The 8,217-nt window shown below is 35.3% G+C and overlaps 1 pseudogene; it reads left to right on the top strand.

The window, feature by feature from the left end:
• Window positions 1-381: 381 nt before the first annotated feature.
• Window positions 382-5,521, top strand: LOC104095450 (receptor-like protein 9DC3; annotated as a pseudogene).
• The last annotated feature ends 2,696 nt before the right edge of the window (window positions 5,522-8,217 follow it).

Here is an 8,217-nt window from a genome sequence, read left to right as displayed (position 1 = left end):
ATTATGTACATTTAGAAAAACTTACACATACTTGATATTTACATTCAGATCATACGTATGTATCATAGTTAAGTGTGATAAATTAATCTAACAACACATATTGAATTAAGTTAATCATGCTTAAGTGATCTTTGGAGACATTATTAGCTGGGAATCAAAAACTAATTTATAATAACCACACAAAATTGAAAAAACTTATCTAAACCGAAAAAGAAAAAACAACAACGACACTATACAGCTGCTCTTTATCTTAAGTTAAAAAATGCTCACTTATTCTCATAATATCAATCAAACAGTAACAGCAACTTATCCTCCTATATATTTGTGCATAGGCTTTTTCTTAAATTCAGCAACCAACTTTTGAACTCCTTTTATGCAAGCATGGGCTACAAGCAACTCTCAGTTGTGCTTTTAGTTGTCTTTCTCTATCATGAACTTGCTTTTTCTTCATCCACATTACCTCAATTGTGCAACAAAGATCAAAGTATTTCCCTTCTAAAATTCAAGCAGATGTTTACTGTAGATCCCTCTGCTTCTCATTTCTGTAGTGACTATGGTCAGAATTCTTATCCGAAAACAAGTACATGGAATATGAGCAGCGATTGTTGTTTATGGGATGGCGTGACATGCGATGAGTTCACTGGCCATGTCATTGAACTTGATCTCAGTTGCAGCCAACTTAAAGGCTCTCTCATCTCCAAAGGCTTGACCTTTCTTCTACTTACTTCTTTCCTTCGGAAATCTCACCTCTATTTGGCAGGTTTTCGAGCTTTACTCATCTCGATCTTTCTTACTCATATTTCACAGGTCAAATTCCTTCTGAAATCTCTCATCTTTCCAAGTTACAGTCTCTTTATTTATTAGGCAATGCGCTCAGTCTTGGACCTCACAATTTCAAATTGCTTCTTCAGAATTTGACCCAATTAAGAGAGCTTGATCTTAGTGAAGTAAGCATCTCTTCCACCATTCCTCTAAATATCTCTTATCATATAACAACTCTGACGCTTGAGTATACAGGATTGCATGAGGCATTACCTGAGAGTATTTATCACTTGCCAAACTTGGAAATTCTTGATTTAGATTCCAATTTTCAGCTCAGTGGTTATTTTCCAAAGACCAAATGGAACTTTGTAATTTTTACAAATACAATCTTAATTGAATATCAATAATTTTCAATATCAAGGTGTTATTTCTCTCTGAAGTGAATTTTTCTGGTGATTTTCTGCCCGAATCTCTTGTCTATCTAACTTCCTTTCTGGGACTGAATCTTAATTTTTGCAATCTCTCGGGGCCGATTCCGGAATCTCTTTGGAATCTCACTCGTATAGAGTATATGGACCTTCGATATAACGATTTTGGAGGACCAATTCCTCTATCTATAAGTGGACTGCAGAATCTGGAGTTCCTATCGCTATCAAATAACAACCTGAATGGAGAAATACCATCCTGGATATACACACTTCCATCACTAACTAAACTAGGATTGAGGGATAACCACTTTTCTGGTCAACTTGAGGATTTCAAGTCCAATTCACTAATCAACATTTCATTAGGAGGCAATCAGTTGCAAGGCCATCTTCCCAAGTCAATTCAAAACCTTGTGAATCTAACACGACTTCATCTTTCATCTAACAATTTTAGTGGTAATGTAGACGTCAGCTTCTTTTCAAACCTCAAACAGCTTGACTCGTTGGATCTTTCATATAATAGTATTTCGATGACCAATGAGAACAAAGTCAAGTCTACCTTGCCCGAATCTCTTACATACTTATACTTGTCCGGTTGTGAAGTAAAAGAACTGGAATTTTTGAGATCAGCAAAGAATCTTAGCTCCTTGGATCTTTCATATAACAAGATTCAAGGAACAATTCCTGATTGGGCATGGTCCAATTGGATGCACTCACTTATCCCACAACATGTTGACAAGTATTGACCATATTTCATCATTATTTCAACTAGATACTCTAGATTTGCGATCCAATTTTCTTCAAGGATCGCTACCTATTCTACCTTCCTCTCTAAGTAATCTTTTCATATCAAATAATAGTCTCAGTGGGAAGATCCCTTCTTCTTTTTGCAATTTGACATCATTAACAGTTCTTGATTTGGCAAGAAACAATCTGAAAGGAGCAATTCCACAATGTTTGGGTAACCTGAGTGACTACCTCCAGGTTTTGGATATGCAACACAATAGTCTTTCTGGGAATCTCCAAACAACTTTTAGAGTTGGAAGTAGACTGACAAGCTTCAACTTGCATGGCAATAAGCTAGAGGGAAAAATCCCAAAATCCTTAGCCAATTGCAAAGAGTTGGAAGTTCTTGACTTAGGAAAAAATAACCTAAATGACACATTCCCTATGTGGTTGGGGACTCTTCCAAAACTACAAGTTTTAAGCTTGAGATCCAATAAATTGCATGGACCCATCAGAGCTTCAAGGGCTAAAAACTTGTTTCCTCATCTTCAGATATTGGATCTCTCTTGCAATGCATTTACAGCAGAGCTGCCAACAAGTCTCTTTCATCATTTGAAAGCCATGATGAGAATTGATCAAACAATGGAGCCACCAAGTGATGATAGATATTATGAAGACTCGGTAACTGTGGTAACAAAGGGATTGGAGCTTGAAGTAGTGAGAATCTTATATTTGTACACCACTATGGATCTTTCAAATAATAAATTTGAAGGACAAATTCCAAGTATTATGGGAGATCTCATTGCACTTCGTGTGTTGAACTTATCTCATAATGGATTGCAAGGTCATATACCGAAATTACTTGGAAATTTATCTGTAGTTGAATCATTGGACCTTTCATTTAACCAGCTTTCAGGAGAGATACCACAACAACTTGATTCTGTTACGTCTCTTACATTCTTAAATCTCTCCCACAATCATCTCCAAGGATGTATTCCTCAAGGACCTCAATTCCATACCTTTGATAATAACTCATATGAAGGTAATGATGGATTGCGTGGATTCCCAGTTTCGGAAGGTTGTGGAAGTAGCAGGATGCCTAAGACAAACAACACAACACGCGTTTTGGATGAAGAAAGCACTTCTCAGTTTCTCAATGATTTTTGGAAAGCTACTCTTATGGGATATGGAAGTGGACTAATTATTGGATTATCCATTGCATATATCATGCTTTCAGCTCGAAATCCCAATTGGCTTTCTTGGATTGTTGAAGAACTAGAACACAAAATCACCATGAGAAGGCGAAAGAAGCAGCGAGGCCAAAGGCATTACAGAAGAAGAAATAATGGTGTCTAGACAAGTTCCAGTCGTCCAATATGTAATTTCAGGTACATATTCATATTAAGCTCTATATCTGATATTTTTTCTTAGTTTATATTAAGTGATATTCCAGGGGGTCACGGGTTCGAGCCATGAAAACAAGATCTTGCAGAAATGTAGGGTATGACTGCGTACAATAGACCCTTGTGGTCCGGCCTTTCCCCGACCCTGCTCATAGCGAGAACTTAGTGAACCGGAAATATATCTTGCTTTATTAGCTTGGTAAGTGTATCTTTATTATGGCTGTCCAACGGGACGGGACGGGATAAAATTAACGGGACGGGACGACATTTAGTCGGGACGGTGGCGGGACGGGACAAAACGGGACGGGATAAACGGGACGAAACGGTAGGCCCGTCCCGTCCCGCTAACAAACGGGACGGGACAGACGGTAGGCCCATCTCGTCCCGCTAACAAACGGGATGGGACGGAACGGGACGGGTTCACGGGCCTTAAGTGCCGTTTTCAAAAAAAAAATTATTTAAGCATTGAGTTTGGCAACGGCTATTCTTTTGACAATGACTAAGTTTTTAAAGTTTGCAACAACTAGTTTTTTGAATTATTTAATAAACTTAAAAATTAAACGAAAATTAAAAAACTAAGTAAAGAATTATAAAATATTAAAACAAAAGACTTGTAATGAATTATTCTAGTAATTATAAATTTATAATAGAGTTATAATTTATTTAATATAATTTCAAGCCATTAAGTTACTAAGTAAGATTGTAAGACAATTCATTAAAAAAATTCAACGCTTAGAGCCTTTTATTTTATTAATAGAACTTTCAAATCTCACATACAAATATAATTCTTTTGAAAAGCACCTAATCTACGCAGCCACCTTTTAGGAAACTAGGCCTCTTAGTAGCCAACTACAAATTATCATACTAATATATGTAAGCTCCTATATAACTTTGTTGTAACTTATCTATAATTTCTCTTGGACATTGTTCTGGAATTGGCAATGTTGATTGATGTTCCATGAGTTCCATGCCGTCATAGCTCCCAGTGCTAAGTATCTCATTGTATTCTTCTTCTTCCCTAGTTTCACCACCTGTTGTTTTCATAGATTTATATTTATTAAACATTGATCTAACATAAGAATATATGTTAGCTTGGCAGTCTTCGAGAGATGGTTGTTCATTTTCTTGATTTGCTAAATTCTCATAAATTTTACGAACAAGTCCAATTGCACCTCTTAATTTTAAAGATGTGTTAAGTATAGTAGAAATTAAATAAAGTTGGGGAATAGGGAAAAAATACTTTTTAAATTTTGCAATCATTTTATTAATGGCTTGTGCATAAGTTGGATTAATTTTGCAACCATTAAATTAAGCTAGTTGTTGCAGTTGTGTTAGCACTTAGCAGAAGCATTATCTAAGGTGATAGTTAAAACTTTATCAATGAGTCCATAAAAATCAACAATTTGTAAAACAGTAGTTGCAATATATGCTCCAGTGTGTTTTGAATCAACAAATTTATAACCAATAATACATTTTTGCATGTTCTAGTGATGATCAACCAAATGACATGTAACAGTTAAATAATCACAACCATTAGGACTACGACCTATATCAGATGTGATAGATACTTTACAATCGAAGTGAAAAAAATACACAACGAATATACTGAAGATATTCGGTTTGAAATTTAAAAACATCATTTCTAACCGTGGTCTTAGGAAAACCTTGAAAAGCAGGATTATAAGTTTCTTGTATATAATGCACAAAAAAAAAGGACGCGGGACGGAACGGGACGGGACGGGACGGGATAGGCGGGACAGGCGGGACGGGACAAACGGGACGAAATGACCATCCCGTCCCATCCCGTGTCCCGTTTAACATGGGCCTATCCCGTTTAGAATTAAGTGGGACGGGACGGAACGCCCGTCCCGTTGGACAGCCTTAATCTTTATTAATGCATGAGAATTGAGATTATTTTATTTTGTATCTGACTTCATTTTAACTTGTATGAATTAAATGTAGGCAAAGAATGTGTCCAGTTGAAATACCAGGAGAATGGGAAAAAACTCTACTATATATGTTTACAACAGCAAATGCCACAAGGTCGAACATGAAGATTAATAGATGCTTTTGAATTTTCTTTTTGTGCTGTAAATGTTGCTGTCATTTTTTCTTTTTCTTTTGTTTTTAAATAGAAAAAAGAGAATAAATTATAGTCCTTAGTTAACGTATGATTACGTATATTGTTTAAAGGTGCATTTTTCGTAGTAAGTTATTTTATAAAAGGTGTAATATTTTCCGCAATGAATTGTTTTTTATTTTCTTTCAACACCAAAAAAAAGTATTTTTATTTTAACAACACTGCAAAATAATTATATGGCATGGAGGGAAAAAAAGAATAGGAAATAGCAGAAGATGAAGAGAGAAATCTTGTGAAACTGAGTAGATAAAGATTAAAAGCAATATATTTATCAGTTTTTATAGTTTGTGAAATTTCAAACTGCGATTTAAACATAATACTGGAGATAATTCTTTTACTCTTTTCGTTTTAAATATTCGATGCCATTTTGAGAGCTAATTTTTAAATTAGTCTATAAATATTCAAGTTTTTAATTAATATTTAGTTGTTTTCAATTCATTTTAAGTGCTAGGACACAACATAACAAAACGACAATTCTAATTTAATAATGCGTCCGTTGGTATATACGTTAATTAAATGTGTAATTTTACAAAGAGTGCTCTGCTACAAAAATGATTATTGTTGTTATAAGTAAAATATTATTATAGAAAGATAAAATTTAACTTAAAAATCGTTTTCGAGAAAAACTTAATTTTTATAGTTAATAGGTATTAGAATAATAATAATATTATGGAGAAATCTCACTGTATATTAAGGGTAGCATGTGGGCCGGTTAGGATCGGGCCCGGCCCAGGACCGCAAGCGCAAATGGGCTGTGGGCCTAAACGGCCCTAACCGGATAGGACCGGGACCGTGGGGAGGTGGGATAGGTAGTGGGCCGGTCCCATAGGCGAGGCCCGCGAGACCGGGACCGGTTGGGACCGGGACCGACTGGGAAGTGGGCCGGTTCAAGCGGTCCTAAACGGGCCTATCCGGGCCCAACGACTAATTTTTTTTAAAAACAAATTTGCCACATTATAGCCGTTATGGCATTTAAAATATGGCAGTTTTACCTGTCAAAATAGCCGTTGGCTATTTATAAAATAGTCATTTAACCCCAACTTTATTTTAACCCCAAACTTTTTATAGCATATATATATACTAAGTGTATAGTATATAAGCTATATTCGATATATATATATATATATATATATATATCTTATAACTTGTATATCTTAAGATGTATATATAGTAAATCGAATATAGCTTATATATCTTAAGATTTATATATAGTATAGTATAGTATATATATAAGCTTATATATATATCGAATATAGCTTATATATCTTAAGATGTATATATAGTATAGTATAGTATATATATTACTGCCCGTCTACACTCGATCCTGTTAAGATATTATAATATTATAACGCATTGCTTTGAATATCTCTTTACAATATTTTTGTCTTTAAATTTGAATTAAAAAATTTAGGTGACAATTCTATAATATAATTTACAAGGAATTGCCTTAGATATTTTTATTACCATTTTTTTCTCTAACTTCTATAAAAAAAAAAAATTAAAGATAGAAAGTATCTGTTGGGCCCACTTAGGTCCGGGACCGGCCCACTTAACTCGGGACTGTTAGTTCGCGGTCCTGATCCCGGACCGGTTCCAACAAGAAGCCCGCGAATTCCGGGACCGCTTAGGACCGGCCCATTTAGGACCGGGCCCGACCCACGTGCCACCCTTACCGTATATACTTGAGTTAGATATCCAACTACGCCAACTTCAGCTCGTCAAGAAAAACGTACAAAAAGAGAAGATTCTCTTTGGTTTTTTTGATTCAATGTATTATAATCGACTTAATTTCAAGTCAAAAAAATATAGGAAAATGACAGGTTCCGACTGTGTTTAACATAATATACTCTAATTTAAAATACAATTTTGCCTCTTGTTTTGCCCAATATAATTCTCTTCCTCCTCTAATCATTCACCTTCTCTCTCTCTGCCTCATCAATGAGTGATAATGGAACCGATGCAAAATGATCATCGACGGTGTTGTTAATATAATGTAGCGCTCAATAGTATTAATATTGACGAAGATCTTGAGCTCAAATCTGTCATGGAATTTGGACAGATAAATGATTGGCCAAAATGGAAAAATGCAATTCAAGCAGAATTGGCTTCACTCGAAAAACGTGAAGTTCTCAGACTAGTAATCCGAACGCCTGAAGTTGTCAAGCCAGTAGGATACAAATGGGTTTTTGTGCGAAAACGAAATGAGAAAGGTGAAGTCGTAAGATATAAAGCACGACTTGTGGCATAAGGGTTTTCGCAAAGGCCTGATATTGATTATATGGAGACATATTCTTCTGTAGTAGATGCAATTACCTTCAGGTATCTAATAAATCTGACAGTCCATGAAAAGCTTGATATGCGGTTAATGGATGTTGTCACAGCATACTTATATAGATCATTGGACAATGAAATATTTATGAGAATCCCTGAAGGATTTAAGTTCCTGAAGCACATAAAAGTTCAAGGGAAACTTGTTCAATAAAACTTCAGAAATCCTTATACGGATTGAAGCAATCAGGGAGGATGTGGTACAATCGCCTTGGCGAGTATTTGTCACAACCCAAATTCACGTGATCGAAACTGGGTACACTACCCGATCCGAGCGAACCAAACCATATAATGCACTCAAATCATTTGCTTGAAAACCAATTTAACTACGGAAGTTCCTTGAAAATCATGTACATTTTTAAGTTAAATGATAAAATATTTTCCAATTCATAATCACACATAACGTCTTTCATGATAATAACAATGAGATTAA

This window comes from Nicotiana tomentosiformis, chromosome 12 (assembly GCF_000390325.3).
Source record: "Nicotiana tomentosiformis chromosome 12, ASM39032v3, whole genome shotgun sequence".
NCBI classification, from domain to species: Eukaryota; Viridiplantae; Streptophyta; class Magnoliopsida; order Solanales; family Solanaceae; genus Nicotiana; species Nicotiana tomentosiformis.
The sequence above is the reverse complement of the archived record's forward strand: the minus strand, read 5'-3'. Positions and strand labels throughout refer to the sequence as shown.